General features: G+C 39.1%; 1 protein-coding gene across 3 annotated transcripts in view; it reads left to right on the top strand.

Annotated features, from left to right (window-relative positions):
* The window catches only part of astn1 (astrotactin 1), a 1,266,263-nt gene that overhangs the window by 1,234,583 nt on the left and 11,507 nt on the right, over positions 1 to 20,173 (top strand). The window lies entirely within an intron of this gene.

The raw sequence follows: 20,173 nt of genomic DNA, 5'->3' as shown, positions 1-20,173 counted from the left end.
TTAAATGAGTGTTCTGCCTTCAAGACCACGGACTTAAATATCAAATTATACTTAAAGCCCTATTTGTTAAGAGTCATCTATTGTTGGAAGACAATAGGTTACGTGGCTAATGGCCACTGGTAACAACTTTAGTGATTATGGTAACATATTAGCAAAATTTAACTGAATATGACATTTCTTTATGCTCAAGATCCCAGCATCAATATATTTTAATATGTTCCTGTGTTGTCAACTGTGTTGTTTTACCTTGTGGTTATTTCAACAGCAATGATTTTTATCTTTGGAGTTACTTAATGTGTCTTTACTATTCCAATTACTAAATGTTATGGCTCTGGAAAGTCAACAGTTTCAATCTGCTAGATGGGTTTCCTATAAAATCCTACCTCAATCAGCTTCTGTTCTTCCTCTATATTTGACTCAAACATAAATGTTTACTATCTGAAAGGCAGAAAACCACATTTTCAGATGAGTGGAGTATCTAGTCATACAGTCCAAGTAATACAAAATGTATTCTCCTGAAATGTGGCAGATTTCATATCTGTGACAAAACTGCTCGATTAAATGCCAGATTGTAGGCAACAACTTTTAATTGTGGAGATCTTTTTCCATGTTCATACAGATGAATACAGAATCATAAGTGTATGTTTTATTAATTCTATTGTGTCAATGAATCTATATTTTCTACTCACGAAGAATCTGAGAAATTCAGAAACTTTGCCACTGCTTTTGAGACTATTACTGATGTATATACGTACCAGCTGTGCTACCCATCTAAGATGGGTTGAAATCAATCAACATAGAACTCAGTATTAATGTTTGCTGTGCACCATCAATTAGAATGTATTTTGTAATGGATGTATAAAAAATGTATTACTACAAATGGGTGTGATGCATCATCTATTGGAAAGACCAATGCAATGCATTTTATTTCAGAAAATGTTTGTGATGCACCATCTTTTGGAATGACAGAGACATAGCACCCAGACAGACACATAGACACTTATCCTTTTATTAAGGTGGATAATACAAAGTTGTCTGACTGACTATCTGACTCACCCTTTCACACAATCATCAACAAAAACACTGTTTAGTTAAAAAGCTGAAATTGGGCAGGATCGTATATTTAGGACAATAAAAAAGGGCATTTGGGTATATCAATATTTTTGGGTAAAAAAAACTGCACAGTAGAAAAATTAAAATCTCAGAAATGCTTTGACTGACTTGACTGAAATTTAATGACTATAGAAAAAAGCAAATTAGCCAACACAGTCGTCAACATTTATTAATATTACATTAACTTACATGCTTGGTGCAGTACTGACAAGGTGCTTTATGTAAATTAAGTTAGTGGCATAAGCAACTGATATTAGCACTTGCCAATGTGGAAGATGGGTGACTGAAGAAGAGGCCGTGTCCCAAACAGGAATAAACAGACGTAATCAAACTATAAGTGTAGGTGCTGCCTCGCCAGAAGCAAACAGGCAGGGTGAGAGAAGTAGAGGCGGAAGTGGTGTCGTCTGATCCAAGAATAGAGGGATAGACAACTATAAGTTTAAACTTAAAGGGTGCCCTACAAGCTACTCCACTGCAAAATAGAGTCACATCTATAAAGAGACCGACACATCGCACTCCAATAAAGGTTAGATTTGCATGTACATCTGCTTACTTTGAACTGGGCCTAACCCCAAAAGTAAAATCATTCCTTTTATTACATGCTCTGCCTAAATGTGCACCTTGCAAATATCATGCTGTTTGTAATAACTTAAAGTAAAAAGTGATGTGTTAGAACTTAATTGTCTGCCTATATCTATGGAAAAAAAAATCAAGCTTGAGCATACAAGTGATGAAAAACATAAACACAAATTTGTGAGTGAATGACATAAACATGTAAAAATTTTAAACACCTAATAATGATATATCTTTATTAGGTGTTTATAATTTTTACATGTATATAACATTCACTAGGAAAAGCAGGAATTGATTTAATGCAGGAATGTTCTACTCCTGCCAATCTGTATAGCAGGCTCAAGAGTAATCAGTTCCAGTGTCCTACTGATATTATTTTTACTTGTTATTTGACTAACTCTTTTATCCAAGGTGATATATCACATTTCAGATACAATTGGTTGCATTACTTTTGTTTTTCCAATTGGCGCACAGGATGGTGAAGTGACCTGCTCATGGTCACACATTGTCTGTAGCAGGATTTGAACCTAGTCTCTGGGCTCTCCTAGGTCCAGTGCCTTAATCACTGACAATAATGTTGTGTTGTGTACAGGCAAGCACTAAGTTAGTTATATAGCACTTCTCCTACATCCGATTAACTAACAGCACTATAACTGATGCCCGTTGTCTTATGAAATTTCCTGGATGAAGCTGACTAACACAGCTAGTCCTATAACGAGATTAATAAAGTCTAAATATGGATGGGAACACTGTACTGTTATATGCTGCCTTTGTCTTAATCAGAGATTTGAACAGATACAGTCTAAGCAAAGGTTCATGCAATTGTTCCTGCTCTTCTGTGATTACACTCAAACATTTTACTTCCTGAACACTTATGGATGCATCTTATGGGGTCAGGCCCACTGTTCACAAGAAACACCTTTAAATTTTCCAGTAATGTATAATTTTATTCTATTTTTGTGTTTTCCTCTCATAATATATGTATATTTATGTAGCAGAACAACTAAAACTAGAACATTCATGGAGATCTAAAAGTAGATACTGTTGTTTCATTTTTGATTCTCATTACATTAATATGAACTGGCCACTCTATGAGCATTTGGTTATAGAACAGAAAAGCATTTCAAATAAACCACTTTTCAGCCTCCAAAAGATATTTTTACCTCTTCTTCATAAAACTTTGTAAAATTTTGTGAAAGCAATGAACAAGGAAGGTGAAGGATTTTGATATTAGAGACCAAAGAATCCATGAATAACTCATGCCAAGATCAAGGAAGGTATTTTTGAAGAACCACATGCTGAGTATAAAAGAAATGAGCAGCAAACATTTTTAACTCAATTGAACTAATTTCATGTGTTAGTTTTACTAAAATTAAACATGTTAAAAGCATTAAAAGTTAGTAGCATGATTCTCCAAATTCCAGTGTGCTATAATCAGTCTGAAATTATACTTTTCTTCAGCTTGAAACTGTCTATCATAATCACCAAACATTTTTCAGGAAGCAAAAAGGTTGTCCAGTGTTAATGTAATTATATTGCAGACTAAGTTCAACTAAACTATTGATCCAGTTGGTGTATTTTCTCAAATGCTCTTCTCTTGTTCCTCACGGTATTCAACTTGCGCTTCTTCCAACAGCAATAGCGTGTCTTTGATACTGAAAATGGTTGGCTTAGGTTACAGATTTTGTACCCTGTGAGTGCATTTCAGCACTCCTAAATTTGTCTCTCTGCTTTCTTGGATTCATATAAAAGCACACAGCTCTTGGCAATTGGCTTTCATTTTTCATCATGGTTATCTAAGCAATGAACTCACATAATACAACGAGCCCAACCAGGTATTTAATGGGTGCCGTAAGGCGAAGCTTATGTCTTCAGAAGAGGACATAATTTAGTGAGACAGTTCAATATTTCACTAACAGTGTTTCAAGGATATACTGTAAATGTCTGATTTGGCTATATACTCTTGAAGTGATTGTAATACTAGATAAAATCAAAAATAATAAATATTATAATCCATAATTATAGAAACTTAGATGTTGTGCACTGCTAAAGAGAGTGTAAATAAGTATTTAATATTTGCTCCCTTTTATGGAAATCTTAATAAACATTTTGCCAAAAAACTAATAAAGTAACAGTATATACGGTAATATATAATATACTGTATATAATGTTTGAATAAACATATTACATCAAAGGCGGCACGGTGGCGCAGTGGGTAGCGCTGCTGCCTCGCAGTTGGGAGATCTGGGGACCTGGGTTCGATTCCCGGGTCCTCCCTGCGTGGAGTTTGCATGTTCTCCCCGTGTCTGCGTGGGTTTCCTCCGGGCGCTCCGGTTTCCTCCCACATTCCAAAGACATGCAGGTTAGGTGGATTGGTGATTCTAAATTGGCCCTAGTGTGTGCTTGGTGTGTGGGTGTGTTTGTGTGTGTCCTGCGGTGGGTTGGCACCCTGCCCAGGATTGTTTCCTGCCTTGTGCCCTGGGATTGGCTCCAGCAGACCCCCGTGACCCTGTGTTCGGATTCAGCGGGTTGGAAAATGGATGGATGGATGGATATTACATCAATGTATATATAATGTAGATGGATGGAATTAACTCATGTGCAGTATATTTAATTTAGTATGATTGTTAATAACGGCTAGGAAATATTTACAAATATCACAAGATTACTGAAGCTAGTTCTTATAACATAACTTTGCAACCGTTTGCAAAACTTATTACAAATTAAACATAATGGATTATGTTTCATCCATCCATCCATCCATCCTCTTCCGCTTATCCGAGGTCGGGTCGCGGGGGCAGCAGCTTGAGCAGAGATGCCCAGACTTCCCTCTCCCCGGCCACTTCTTCTAGCTCTTCCGGGAGAATCCCGAGGCGTTCCCAGGCCAGCCGGGAGACATAGTCCCTCCAGCGTGTTCTGGGTCTTCCCCGGGGCCTCCTCCTGGTTGGACGTGCCCGGAACACCTCACCAAGGAGGCGTCCAGGAGGCATCCTGATCAGATGCCCGAGCCACCTCATCTGACTCCTCTCGATGCGGAGGAGCAGTGTCTCTACTCTGAGCCCCTCCCGGATGACTGAGCTTCTCACCCTATCTTTAAGGGAGAGCCCAGACACCCTGCGGAGGAAACTCATTTCAGCCGCTTGTATTCGCGATCTCGTTCTTTCGGGCACTACCCATAGCTCATGACCATAGGTGAGGGTAGGAACATAGATCGACCGGTAAATTGAGAGCTTTGCCTTATGGCTCAGCTCCTTTTTCACCACGACAGACCGATGCAGAGCCCGCATCACTGCGGACGCCGCACCGATCCGCCTGTCGATCTCACGCTCCATTCTTCCCTCACTCGTGAACAAGACCCCAAGATACTTGAACTCCTCCACTTGAGGCAGGATCTCGCTCCCAACCCTGAGAGGGCACTCCACCCTTTTCCGGCTGAGGACCATGGTCTCGGATTTGGAGGTGCTGATTCCCATCCCAGTCGCTTCACACTCAGCTGCGAACCGATCCAGAGAGAGCTGAAGATCACGGCCTGATGAAGCAAACAGGACAACATCATCTGCAAAAAGTAGTGACCCAATCCTGAGTACACCAAACCGGACCCCCTCAACACCCTGGCTGCGCCTAGAAATTCTGTCCATAAAAGTTATGAACAGAATCGGTGACAATGGGCAGCCCTGGCGGAGTCCAACTCTCACTGAAAATGGGTTCGACTTACTGCCGGCAATGCGGACCAAGCTCTGACACCGGTTGTACAGGGACCGAACCGCCCTTATCAGGGGGTCCGGTACTCCATACTCCCGGAGCACCCCCCACAGGATTCCCCGAGGGACACGGTCGAACGCCTTTTCCAAGTCCACAAAACACATGTAGACTGGTTGGGTGAACTCCCATGCACCCTCCAGGACCCTGCTAAGGGTGTAGAGCTGGTCCACTGTTCCGCGACCAAGACGAAAACCACACTGTTCCTCCTGAATCCGAGGTTCGACTATCCGACGAACCCTCCTCTCCAGAACCCCCGAATAGACTTTTCCAGGGAGGCTGAGGAGTGTGATCCCTCTGTAGTTGAAACACACCCTCCGGTCCCCCTTCTTAAAGAGGGGGACCACCACCCCGGTCTGCCAATCCAGAGGCACTGTCCCTGAAGTCCATGCGATGTTGTAGAGACGTGTCAACCAAGACAGCCCTACAACATCCAGAGCCTTGAGGAACTCTGGGTTTATGTTTCAGTATATAGAAAAAACATCATATTGGTTAATAATAATTTAACCTAAAGAAAATACAGACTCAGTTCAAAGAAGTGTTCATACTATTGTATTAAACACATTAAACACTTCCCATAATGGGTTTAATTAAATTTTCTATAAATTTCAGCTGGAATATTTTTTATGCATATTATATGTAGCACACATCTAATTTGAACATTTTCTCATTGATGCAAGATGACTTAACTTTAAGCTTTTATAACAGTAATTTTTCTATCTGTCTTTGTTTGTAAATGTAATGAATTATTATTATTATTATTATTGTTTGGGGCATATAATTTAAAAAAATTTTTTAAAGGTTAGTTTTCAAAAACCATCATGTGCACTATTGTTTGTTTATAAAGACTGAATTAAAGATATTTTAAGACAATTAGGCATTGCGTCCACAACCTATACAGTATAGCTCACAAGAATGGCACAAATGTCTGCAGAAATGTAATTGCTCCTTGTTGTGACTTGCCACATAGACCTCAGATCACTGCACATAATTTCTTAATTGTTCTATATGATTACTTGATTGTGAATTGCTTCCTGTTAAAGTCTGTGAGGATTTTCATTTTTATTTTTTTGAGAAATTAACTTTTTTTTATTGGAGCTTAATCCCGCCCCTCTTATAATAGGTTATTCACAATTATAACTGGGTTAATTTTCAGAATTTTCTTGCAAAATTATAACATTGGTTGTGTGTGTGCTTTTTCACTTGTAAACGGGAGGAGATTCAGCATGGACATATTGGTCTATACAAATATAAAAATCCTCTTATAAAGTATCCATTTAGTTTTATAGTTAATGTTTTGATGAATGGCCAGAGTTAATCTTTAGCTAGGATACGGTGTTTTTGTCTGAATAGGCCAATTGTACGTTTATAACCAAATTCTCTTTACTCAGGCAACATTCTTTGTGGTTTATGTCACCAGAAAATGGTGAAAAGCCCACAACATAGACTCCTACCCCTGGTCTTCTCTTCCAAATGAGCTGCCTCCCTTCTTTCCCAAGCTGACCACTCAAAATTTGCAGTGATGTGATGTTTTAGGATGACCGAGGGCTTACTTCATAAACAAAAATAAAAAGATTTATTTTTTTCAAAGACTTAGAAATAAATTTAAAAAGAAAAGGTAAACTTTTCAGAGAACATACAGTACACTATTTTTTCTAACTGGACCATAGTCAGAATGGAGTTGCAAAGCCATAACATTAACAATAAAGCAAAAAAGTGAGTCAAGGCAAAGGACAGATAATCAAAAATCAGAATATCAAATACTAAACTTTCCATAATCACTAATTCACTGGTTGAATTTGTATCTCAGACTAAATAGCTAGTGGCACTGCATCTTAATTTATCAGTTCACATCAGGAGGGAAGTCCTTAGCAACTCATTATCTGCCTGCAAGAGCTTTCAACATGAGGATGTGATGCAGTTAGAAATAAAGTGAAAAAGAATTTTTAAAATTTTCAAACAAGGAAATAAAATTAATACATTAAATTTAATTATGAATATAAAATTTGCAAAATATAAAACTGAAAAATATTCAGAATGCAACAAAAAAAATTAAACAGATGAAACAGGATCCCCATTTCTTGGGACATAGGCTTTTGATATGTGAATCTCCCATGTTTAATTCTTGCACTGGGACCATGCTGCTGATGCAGCCTCATAGTGTTTTCTGGTAGTATTGTGATTGTATGTACTTTTTCTGTGGGAGAATATGTACAATGCCAGGTTACCTTATGTGTTAGCAGTAACAACAACAACATTTATTTATATAGCACTTTTTCATACAAATGATGTAGCTCAAAGTGCTTTACAAGATGTAGAAAGAAAAAAGAAAAATATAAAAATAAGATTAGGCAATACTAAGTAACAAAGAATAAAGTAAGGTCCGATGGCAAGGAGGACCAAATTCTGCAGGGGTTCCAAGGCCACGAGACCGTACAGCCCATACTGGGCATTCTACCTAACATAAAACAGTCCTCATGGTTTACAGGCTTCACATGGAAGAATTAGATGATGATTTTTTTCAGTTCAGTCAGACACATGTTATTGGGACCCAGAACAATGGCAAATTTTCAATCGCTTCAGAACTAAACTGTGCTGGTATACCAGGGATCCATCAAACAGAACTCCTCAAATTGCCCACAAAGTACACAGTTCTCTGATTTTCTTGGGGCTCTGCATTTTTATTACACCAGCACCATCGCATGTAAAATGGGAAATAATTTGAGAGAGGTTGTCTGCCTATTAAAGGGCAAGGCGAATCATCCACACTCACTACTCATTCCAAGTGAATTTATGGTTGATAATCAAAAATAGCATACCAGTTTATAGTGTTAGATAGATAGATAGATAGATAGATAGATAGATAGATAGATAGATAGATAGATAGATAGATAGATAGATAGATAGATAGATAGATAGATAGATAGATAGATAGATAGATAGATAGATAGATAGATAGATACTTTATTAATCCCAATGGGAAATTCACATTAAGTGTACCTAAGCTTGTCTCACAGAAAATTCAGTAAGAGGCACAGTTCCATCAAAGAATTATCTGTTCATCCTTTTTTCTAAGATGTAGAGAAATATGAAATTTAAAATATTTTTGTGCAAAACTTTTAGATTGCTCAAACTTTCTTCTGCCAAACATAAACCACCTTCCAGCAGCCTCAGAAAATAAGGACACTTTTGAAATTTTAAAAAAGCAAATCAGTTGCCTCTATAATATTACTAGTCACAAGCTTCGGGCGTTATGCCCTCTGATTGAGACAGCTGTAGCCACCCTTATTATCACCTTTCCTTTGCAGCTCAACAGTTTTTAAAAGAACACAAAAAAAAAAAATCCCTGCAAAAATGCACTTTCACTATTGGGAAAATGGGTCGCTGTGGGGACAGAAGATTAACTAATATGACAGTCATCAGTGCATAACTAAAAATATTACAACATACAGTATAACAATACATGCTTCATGAGCATAAATGGTCATTCACTAAATTGAGCACTGTGTAGCTTTTAGCAGTGCAGCATCACAGTTTCAGAATTCTGCATTTCAGATCCCTGCCAGGGGTGTGTTCCCTGATCTTGGCTAATAGCATACGAGGTAATGAAAGACATAGGTAAAATAAGCCTAAAGCCATTTGTTATTTGACATTTAACATACAAGTTTAAAGTACTTGTTGGTTGGGCTCCGCCCCAGCGTCCACATCAGAAAAACAGACTGTCAATAACAGGAACATTGATCCCATGTATTTTAATGGTCAAATAAACATTTTACTAGAGCAGCGGAATGCCAGTTTAGTAAAACAGGCATAATGGCACAATGGTAAGATTTCTGTTTCAGTCACCCTGTGCATTCGGAATCCTCTGTTCACTGGTTATACTAGCCCTTACCTCCTTTTTCTTTGTGCAACTTGTTGCCTTTGTTCATCTTGTTGCCTTTGATCACTGGACATTGAAGCCCTCTTGTGGGCACTAAAATGGAATTTTATATATATTGATTGTCACAATAGACATGTGTTAAGGAAAAAAAATGGTTCCCCTAAGACATCACTCTGAAGAACCACTCTGGCACCTTTATTTTTAAGAGTTCATAATGATTAGGGGGCCAAATGATCAGTTAGTAGATCTGGTATTTGCAACTTAAATCTCTTATTCACTCTATAAAAAGCATAAACTTTTATTAAGGAAGAGTGTTCATAAAGAGGCTAGATTCATGATGTTTGAAAATGTTCTACTGAAAGTGATCATTTCATTTGTAAAAACAAGGAGGACTTCACCTACATTATGTTTCATGTAGCTGTCTTGATTTCTACTTCAGGTGTTAAGACATTTGATGTACTAAAAATGGAACATTTTTCGATATTAGATAGATAGATAGATAGATAGATACTATGTAAGATAAATAGAAATCTTGCAAGTACTTAAAATTTTTAGTAAGTAGTTGAATATAAACTGAGACATTTAAATTGATTTAATTGCTTCAATAGAAAAATTAATAAAGAACCATTGTATATACAGTAATCCCTCGCTATATCGCGCTTCGCCTTTCGCGGCTTCACTCTATCGCAGATTTTATATGTAAGCATATTTAAATATATATCGCGGATTTTTTGCTGGTTCACGGATTTCTGCGGACAATGGGTCTTTTAATTTCTGGTACATGCTTCCTCAGTTGGTTTGCCCAGTTGATTTCATACAAGGGACGCTATTGGCAGATGGCTGAGAAGCTGCCTAACTTACTTTTCTTTCTCTCTCTCTTGCGCTGACTATCTGTGATCCTGACGTAGGGGGTGTGAGCAGGGGGGCTGTTAACACACCTAGACGATACGGACGCTCGTCTAAAAATGCTGAAAGATTATCTTCACGTTGCTATCTTCTGTGTGCAGCTTTTAAGTATGCTGCACGGTGCTTCGCATACTTAAAAGCTCAAAGGGCACGTATTGATTTTTGACTTTGTTTCTCTCTCTTCCTGCTCCTGACGGAGGGGGTGTGAGCTGCCGCCTTCAACAGCTTTGTGCCGCGGTGCTTCGCATACTTAAGAGCCAAACAGCCCTATTGATTTGTTTGCTTTACTCTCTGTTTCCTTTGAAGAGGAAGATATGTTTGCATTCTTTTAATTGTGAGACAGAACTGTCATCTCTGTCTTGTCATGGAGCACAGTTTAAACTTTTGAAAAAGAGACAAATGTTTGTTTGCAGTGTTTGAATAACGTTCCTGTCTCTCTACAACCTCCTGTGTTTCTGCGCAAATCTGTGACCCAAGCATGACAATATAAAAATAACCATATAAACATATGGTTTCTACTTCGCGGATTTTCTTATTTCGCGGGTGGCTCTGGAACGCAACCCCCGCGATGGAGGAGGGATTACTGTAAAGGTGTGTGTCAAGTTTCGATTATAACCCTCCCTAGAGCGTCTTCTTTGAAAACCATAAACCATAACTCTACTAGATAGATAGATGGATAGATATGCCTGTAAGACAAGCATTTAAAATATGCACTAGTTACTCAGGAAAGATGCAAGCCAACCACTGCACAACCAGATGCGTCGCTAATTCTATCCACCCAAAAATAAAACAATATAGAAATGAAAGAAAGAGACAAAACAGCACTCCAAATAGTAATCATATCATACATCTGCATTACAATATGTATATTCACCACAGTGCCTGAAAGGATTCATCTGAAAACTCAGTATAAAGCAAAAAAAAAAAAAGACACCACTGCATCACAGATGTATGCACGCTATCTTTTGACACACTCATACATCTATTGCATATGTTTTTACAGTAAAACAATAGGGATTATAACATCAGTAATAAATTATAATAATAATAAAATAACTGTATATAGATTTGTTTGGGCGGCACGGTGGCGCAGTGGGTAGCGCTGCTGCCTCGCAGTTGGGAGATCTGGGGACCTGGGTTCGCTTCCCGGGTCCTCCCTGCATGGAGTTTGCATGTTCTCCCCGTGTCTGCGTGGGTTTCCTCCGGGCGCTCCAGTTTCCTCCCACAGTCCAAAGACATGCAGGTTAGGTGGATTGGCGATTCTAAATTGGCCCTAGTGTGTGCTTGGTGTGTGGGTGTGTGTCCTGCGGTGGGCTGGCACCCTGCCCGGGATTGGCTCCTGCCTTGTGCCCTGTGTTGGCTGGGATTGGCTCCAGCAGACCCCCATGACCCTGTGTTATGATTCAGCGGGTTGGAAAATGGATGGATGGATAGATTTGTTTGTTTTTCAAGAATTTTCTAAGTTCTGAGAACCCACTCATGACCACATGAATAAAGTCTACTAGCCCGTCCGCATCCAGTCATTACTCTACTGTGCACACAAGACACCCTACAACCATCACACGGCTGAAAGAATTCTGCATGGAGGACTGGAACAAACCTTCTCCTAACTGACACCAGATAGTGATAGACAGTTATATATAACACTTCTGTATTATTGTGATATTTCCCTCTACTTACCATTAACCTGTTTTCTTAAGGGATAAGTGTACTCATCAGGTTCGCTACCTGGTTGGTCTACTCTTGTACCCTAAGATTAACACACATACATAGATATACGCATACAGACAGACCATAACCACAAAAGTACCGTATGAAAGACGTGTACACATGCACATTATTCACTAGCACTTTAACCAACACAAGTGGCATATGAATAACACATGCACAGTCCGCTTTCCCTAGTACTCTAAGAGACTTGCTTATCATAGACACAAACAACGTATGATGTCTTAGATAGTTCTCAGACCTAAATGTTACTTTTGGTCTCCAAGAATATATTCAAACATACAAAGGCTCAACATCCTTGGCTATAGGCCATTTATAAACCAATGAATGTCTTACTTTAACGCACTGTTCATTATTGGACAGAGCTCTGCATCCTCAGCCAATAAACATTGCAGCTCGGATCATATGGCACTTCCTTACTACTCCAGGTGCTCTAAAAAATTACCTTATTAATTCAATCAACTCTAGATATGAAGTATAGAAAGTTGAAAGCCGTAGTATTTATTAAAGATCATCAATACCAGTAGAAATAAAGCATAAAAGAAAATGTAGATAGCAAATTCTGGTTATATATAGTCTTTAGGAAAAGCGTACGAAAAGTTAAACATGTTCAGGGCAGTATTGATTTAGTAACTGATATTCATGAAATGCTTTAGCTGGCAATCGGATGAAAACTGTTGCACATTGCTGGTGTCCTCTCCTGACGTCACTCTGTCTCTTCCTCTGGGAATCATTTTCACCCTCTTCTGTCTAGTTTTTAGCATTTGTTTTTATATTTTAAGAAGGATAAGTTGACCAATAATGTTTACTACACTCTTGCATGAAGTGGACCATCGTTTGCTTTCTTTTTACATGCCTTTTCAAATTCAAAAAGACAGTTGTACTAATCTGTGCCAGATATGAAAATTTAAATAAAAAAATAGGGTCTGGTTATATATAGTCTTTAGAAAAAGCTTACAAAAAGTTAAATATGTCAAAGATGAATGTCCAGGGTGGCGATGATTTAGTAATTGATATTCATGAAATGCTTTAGCTGATGATCAGATGAAAATGGTTGCACATTGCTGGTGTCCTCTCCTGACGTCACTCTGACTCTTTCTCTTGGAATCGCTCTCGCTGTCTTCTGACGTCGCCTTTCAGACGAGGCATATTTATCATAAGATTCCTCATGGCATGGCTTGCTTTCCCAGGCTGTAAACCAATTTAGTAATTCTTAGTCTAAGATGCCCATCCGTTCTCAGGCTGTAAAGTAATTGGATACAGCTTGAAGCATCAGCATGTCTTCCTTAACCCAAACTGTAAACCAATTTAGTCCTAGGTGCCCATCTTTTCACAGGTGATAAAATAATCATTACAGCTTGAGGCATCTCCTGGATTTTCTGCTCTGCTGAAACAGATGTTACTGTGATTGATACTGGTACAATTCAAGAAAACAGGATGCTTTAAAGTCCTTCCTCCTTAAGTATTCATTTATCCAGTCCATTTCAGCAAAATATTTGTTTTAAAGTGATAAAATTTGTTAACTGTCCTTGTAAGACTAAGTTAATTTTTGTTTGTTTAAGCAAAAAATAAAATATAAAATCCATGACACTACAACATCCATCATTGTTTCTTCCAAAGTGGGCACTACCACAAATGGAAATATATCTGTTACATGGCATATCTCTTCATTTTTCATTAAATAAATTGTTGCAAAGTCAAATGTTCATTTTTTTTTTACTTTTACAATTACATCTCCTTTATCCAAAGATATTGTCTAAATGAAAAACAAATCTTTATATCCATGTATGTTACAAAAGAAAAAAACATTTCATGGGGTGTACAATCTTTTTTCCATATGACTGTATATGTATTTATAAAAAAATCTTAAATATTACTCAGTGTACATTTTGTTGAATGATTTAGACAGATTTTAAATAATTTAATGGATCTTCCAAAACAGTATTAGAATTAAAAACAAAAAAGTAGATGCAGTTTTTTTCAGTAACACAGAAATCTTAAGACAAGTTTTTTGTGTATTGGAGTAAATTACATATTTGGATACAAGGCTGCTTTAGAAGCACCAAAAAAATGTTTGCTGCAAATATTTTACTTGTTTGTGCTGCTTAACCTTATGTCATCCAGGATAAAAATACAGTAATAAAAAAAAGATAGATTTGGAAATCTCAGACATTTGATAAAGCAGTCAAAGGGGACCCGTTTTCATTACTGAATGCTGGGTTTCTGGATTTTCTTGCAATTTGCATGATAAACCAAATGTTTTACCCTCATATTCTTTCAGGGAGAAAAGAGAGCAAAAATCTAAGTTGCTTTGTTCATAAACAGCCTCAGTTTTAACACTTATTCTCATACACTCAGACCCCCAAGGAATTTACTCTTAAGGTTTTGTCGGATAAACTCATTTAAAGGTTTTTAATGAAAATCAGAAGTGACAAAACTCTGAGTGATTCAAGCCAGATTTTTCTCAGGCAGGACATTCATCTAATTGAGTTTTCAAGGTTGAGCAAAAGCTCCAATGAACTCAGAAATACAAGCCAAATAAAAAGACTTAATTCAGTCCAGCAAGCAAAGTCTCTTCTATTTCAAAAAGGTATTTATAACATAAAAAACTGCTCAGCTCTCATAACCATTTTACAATTACATTTGTCCAGTTATTAGCATTTGTTTTTACATTTTGAGAAGGATAAGTGGACCAATAATGTTAACTACACTCTGGCATGAAGTGGACCATCGTTTGCTTTCTTTCCATACCTTTTCAAATTCAAAGAGACAGTTGTGCTAATCTGTGCCAGATGTCAAAATTTAAATCAAAAAAGTCCTGTAGCCCAGAATAAATAATATTATAGGCTTCAACCTATACTTCCTCATTAAATCTTAACTTTACAAGAACCCACGGACAAACATTATTATAAGTGGTTATTCTAATTGTTTTTGAAAGCATTCAAAGTATGAGATGATTTCACCTGTTTTGGTATGTGGTTCCATATGCTACTCCAATTTAACAAGATCTTATTTCCAAATGTTCAGACCTTGGGGATTTTATGATCATCTTTTTGAATACCATAAATTTTGACTTTGAAAGATTAGTTTACAGAACTGAGACACTGTTGTTCATCATGTCAGCTGTCTTGTGTTGATGGGAACCAACATTTTAAAAATATCTTATCTTAAAAGCAAATTACTAATTTTCCTGGCTACTTCGCCATCAGCAGAGGCCTACAGAGCTATCACTGTTGAACTTGTGTTATTCAACAAATTTCCCTTTGTCTGGCAAACTTAACATTCTTTCACAGGCTTCCATCTTTTGTATTTTTATTTTCTCTCAAGCATTTCATTTTCAGTACTAAAAAGAAAAAAAAAGTATCTTTTTGTCATTTGGCCTTCTTATTCCTTAAAGCTTGTAGCATAATGTAACATTTTCAAACTTGCCTAATCTAATTCAGCATCACAGGGCCCCTTTAATTGCTTATACTTCAGTTAATATATGTGATAAAAAGTATGTCTTTTGACAAATCATTTTGAAACAATTCACTTTGTCACCAACACTTTAAATATAACTTATTCCATCCCAGCAATTGTAATATGTAGTGACTTCAACCATGTGACTTTGCAAGGAACTATGACAAATGTCAATCAGCTTGTGTCTTGTTCCATTCAAGGAAGTAACAAGCTGGACCAATTCTATTCAAATGTTAAAGATGCCTTTAAGTGTAAACTACTAACACACTTTGGGCAGATCTGACCACAACCTGATTCATCTTATTCTCAGATACAAGTCTTTTATAAGACAGCAACCTGTTACCACCAGAATAGTAAGGAAGTGAAGCCCTGAGGCTGAAATGACTCAGAATGACTGCTTCCAAATAACAGATTTGTGAGTCACATAGGAGCAATATTGAGAGACTCAGCCACTGTATCAGAGACTATGTTAACTGGATTATTAAGGAGCAAAAAGGTCTCCTGAATAAGAAATAGAGACCATTCAAATCTGATGGCAAAGAGGGTCTAAAGGATGTACTGTGTGTGATGAAGAAAAAAATGTGTGAAGGAAAGGAAGCTTACAAAGCTAAAATAGAAAGCAAACTCACTCAGAATAACATGAAAGATGTCTGAAAAGGACTGGACATAATTACAGGAATCTAGGGCTCAAGTGGTAAAAGGGAATGTGGACAAAGCTACACCCTGGACCCATTTTTTATAGATTTTCCCTCCCACTGCCACCTCCTACCAATGGCCAGTCTCCCCACACCATCTCTACTACATCGACAAGTTCACTTCTGCAAGTTCTTAATGCCTGTGCTTACTAATTTTGTGGTATCCTCTGACTCCTGTTCAGACTGTCCATAAGGCTCCAGGAAGTATCGTTCTGTGGAAAACATCCTGTATTGTTTCTGTCCCAAAGAAGGCAGGCATCTCTTTACCTAAAGACTACAGACCTGTGGCACTAACATCTCACACAATTAATATCTTTGAGAGACTGGTCCTGGACTTTATGAGTCCTTTTGTGGTAGACCACCTGGACCCACTTCAGTTTGCCTATCAGACAAAGATTGAAGTGGAGAATGCAGTTACCTATCTGCTCCACAAGGCTTATTCTCACCTGAACAAAACTGTGAGGATTATGTTTTTTGATTTCTCCCATCACCTTCAGTACCACCATGGGTACGTTCAGAGATAAGCACGTGGAATCAGCCTATGGTGCCCTGGAATATGGAATTGGTTTTATACATCCTGATGTGAGCATGGAAACGGGTGTACGCAACATTTTTGTGCATACGCACCGTTTATACATGAGGCCCCAGAACCTTTACTTGCCTGTTTTAGTTTTTAGCAGCTGCATTTAAGTTTTAATTGTTGTCTATTTTCTTAACCAGACATTAGTTACTTCAGGTTGCATCAGACTGCATGATCAAGGACAGTTGCTTGTTTGTGTTCACGGAAACCTGGCTTCATTCATACATACCGGACTTGGCTATTGAGTGAACAGGCTGTACATCGCGGCAATACGACAGGACTAGAGATTCCGGTAAGAGCAGAGGAGGGGGTGTGTGTGTGTACATCAATAATAACTGGTGCACGAACGCAGTGATAGTGGATGGCCATTGCTCCCCTGACTTGAAATGTAGACCTACCTATTTACCGCTGGAGTTCAATGTGGTAATGATCACCGTTGTTTACATACCACCAGCTGCTAATGCTAACTTGGCTCTGAGACATTTATACAGCAGCATTAGCAGCCAACAGAGCCGTTACCCTGATGAACTGTTCATTATCGCAGGGGACTTTAATCACATGGATTTAAAAGCAGTGCTCCCCAAACACCACCAGCACGTAAAGTGTGCTACTAAAGGAGCCAACACACTAGACAAGGTCTACTCAAACATCAAGCTGGGCTACAGACCTAAACAGCTTCCACACCTGGCCCAGTCTGACCACATGTCACTGCTGATGATCCCTGCATATACCCTTCTCTGCAAATCTGCTCTTACCACCACAAGATCCATCACAGCCTGGCCTGATGACGCCTCTCTGCAGCGGCAGGACTGCTTCAACAGGACTACCTGGGACATTTTTGAAAATCCATACATGGAACTCTACACCGACAGTATATTGTGTTACATTAAAACCTGCATTGACACTGTCACAGTGGAGAAACGTATCCGTGTCTATCCAAACCAGAAGACCTGGATGACAAGAGAGAGGTTCAGCGGCTGTTAAAGGAAAGGAACACTGCCTTTAGGTGTGATGACAAGGCTCTCTACAGCATGACACGGTCCAGCCTGAAGAGAGGCATAAGAAAGGCTAAGAGGGACTACAGGAGAAGGATTGAGGAGCACCTGGACAGTAATAACAGCAGGCAGGTTTGGCAGGGAGTCCAGCACTTCACCAACTACAGGACCAGTCATGGAGCTGCTGAAGGTGACGCCTCAATGGCAGAGGAGCTGAACTACTTCTTTGCTCGCTTTGAGGTGGAACTACCAGAGGCAGCTGTTACGCACGCAGCAGCAGCTCACAATAACATCACCACCTCCCTTAGGGTGGAGGAACACGAGGTGAGACGCTCGCTCCAGGCTGTCAATCCTAGGAAGGCAGCAGGTTCCAACGGTGTCCCTGGATGTGTGTTGAGGAGCTGTGCAGAGCAGTTGGCTGGGGTCTTTACAAAGATCTTTAACCTGTCACTGTTCCAGGCCTCAGTTCCTCCCTGTCTGAAATCCTCCATCTTACTCCCTTTACCAAAAAAATCACCCATAACCTGCCTGAATGACTATCGGCCAGTAGCGCTCACCCCGGTTTTGATTAAGTGTTTTGAGAGGCTGGTCCGGAGTCATATCACGTCCCTTCATCCCTCCCACCTTTGATGCACACCAATTTGCTTACAGGGCTAACAGGTCTACTGAGGACGCTGTTGCTGCTGCTATCCATGCTACATTGTCCCATCTGGAGCACCAGGGGAGCTACGCACATCTCCTCTTTATTGATTTTAGCTCTGCTTTTAACACCATCCTCCTTCACAGATTGGTGTGCAAGCTTCTAGCCCTGGGACTTCCATATTCCACCTGTATATGGATTAAAGACTTCCTGACAGGCCGCACATAAAGTGTTAGGGTGGGCCCTCACATCTTCTCGGCCATCAGCATCAGCACCGGCTCTCCTCTGAGCTGTGTGCTGAGCCCCCTGCTCTTCACACTGTACACACATGACTGCACCACCGCCCACCACAGCAACACCATTGTCAAATTTGCAGACGACGCCACTGTGGTGGGGCTCATCTCTGGGGAGGATGAGTCCGCCTAAAGGGATGAAGTGGAGCGGCTGACAACATGGTGCACTGACAACAACCTGCTCCTGACCACAATTAAGACCAAGGAGCTCATTGTGGACTTCAGGAAAAAGAAAATGGACATCAAACCACTCTACATCAGAGGGGACTGTATGGAGAGGGTGTCAGACTTCCGCTTCCTGGGAATCCACATCATGGAAGACCTGTCCTGGGGTGTGTGCACAGCTGAGCTGGCAAAGAAGGCTCAGCAGAGACTTTATTTCCAGAGAGTTCTCAGGAAAAATAGTATCCCCCAAAAACTGCTGGAGTCCTTCTATCGTTGTTCTATTGAGAGTATCCTGTGCTACTGCCTCTGCGTGTGGTTTTCCAGCTGCTCAACCGCGCAGAGGAAAACACTTCAGCGGATCGTAAAGACTGCCCAGCAGATCATCGGCTGTTCTTTACCCTCTCCGGATGAATTGCACAGCCTTCGCTGCCTCAGGAAAGCGGAAACATCTTAAAAACTCTTGACACCCCGCTAATGACATGTCCAACTGTTGCCATCAGGCAAAAGATATAGGAGGATCAAAACAAAGACTAATATACTGAATAACAGTTTCTACCCTGTTGCTATTAGGGCACTGAATGCCACCTAATCACCTCCAATGCAGCAGTGCAATAGATGACATCTTGTACAATAGTGTTTCATGTGCAATTAAGGTCTTATCTTGAATGTTTGTATTCTACCTTATTTCTTTTTATCCTTTTGTAATTATATTTATTTATATTTTGACACTGCAGTGACTGCATCTAATTTCGTTGTGTTTGTTACAATGACAATAAAGATATTCTGATAGTTAATAATGAAATGTAGATAACCAGTAAACCAACAGCTCTCCAGCTAATGTGCTTCCTTTTAAAACTGGACATATGCACCATGAGGTGTCTATGTTTACAAATGTTTAGAAATAAGTGAGTGGGGAATTGGAAGAACTGTTAAGTTTAAATCTGTTCTGGCCCACAAAACACATGGATAATGTTCTCAGAGAAGGAAACTATAGTGGAATTAAAATTTCTCTTTGATGAATGAAAGGACTAACAAGGCAAATAGTTAAATACAAAGTTTCATTATCAGCAAGGACTGTCTATAAATTAAGAAACTATTTGGAAGGAAAATCTGCAGCTAATGCGGTCCTGTAGGACCCCTACTGTAGCTGAGAAGGACATTTCCCTCTTAATGGGACAATGACCCAAAATACTTTGCAAGAGCAACAATTGAATGGCTTTAAAATGAGGAAAACTGAGTCTTGACCTTAACTTCATCAAACATTTACCGTATATACTCGCATACAAGTCGTGTCTTGAAACCCAAAAAATCGATCATAAAATCAGATCCCGACTTATACACCTGTTCAAAAATAAAACACTTTAATTTTTTTTTTACATCTACTTGC

Source organism: Erpetoichthys calabaricus, chromosome 10 (assembly GCF_900747795.2).
Source record: "Erpetoichthys calabaricus chromosome 10, fErpCal1.3, whole genome shotgun sequence".
NCBI lineage: Eukaryota > Metazoa > Chordata > Cladistia > Polypteriformes > Polypteridae > Erpetoichthys > Erpetoichthys calabaricus.
Note: the sequence above shows the minus strand (reverse complement) of the source record. Positions and strands in the feature narration are given on the sequence as shown.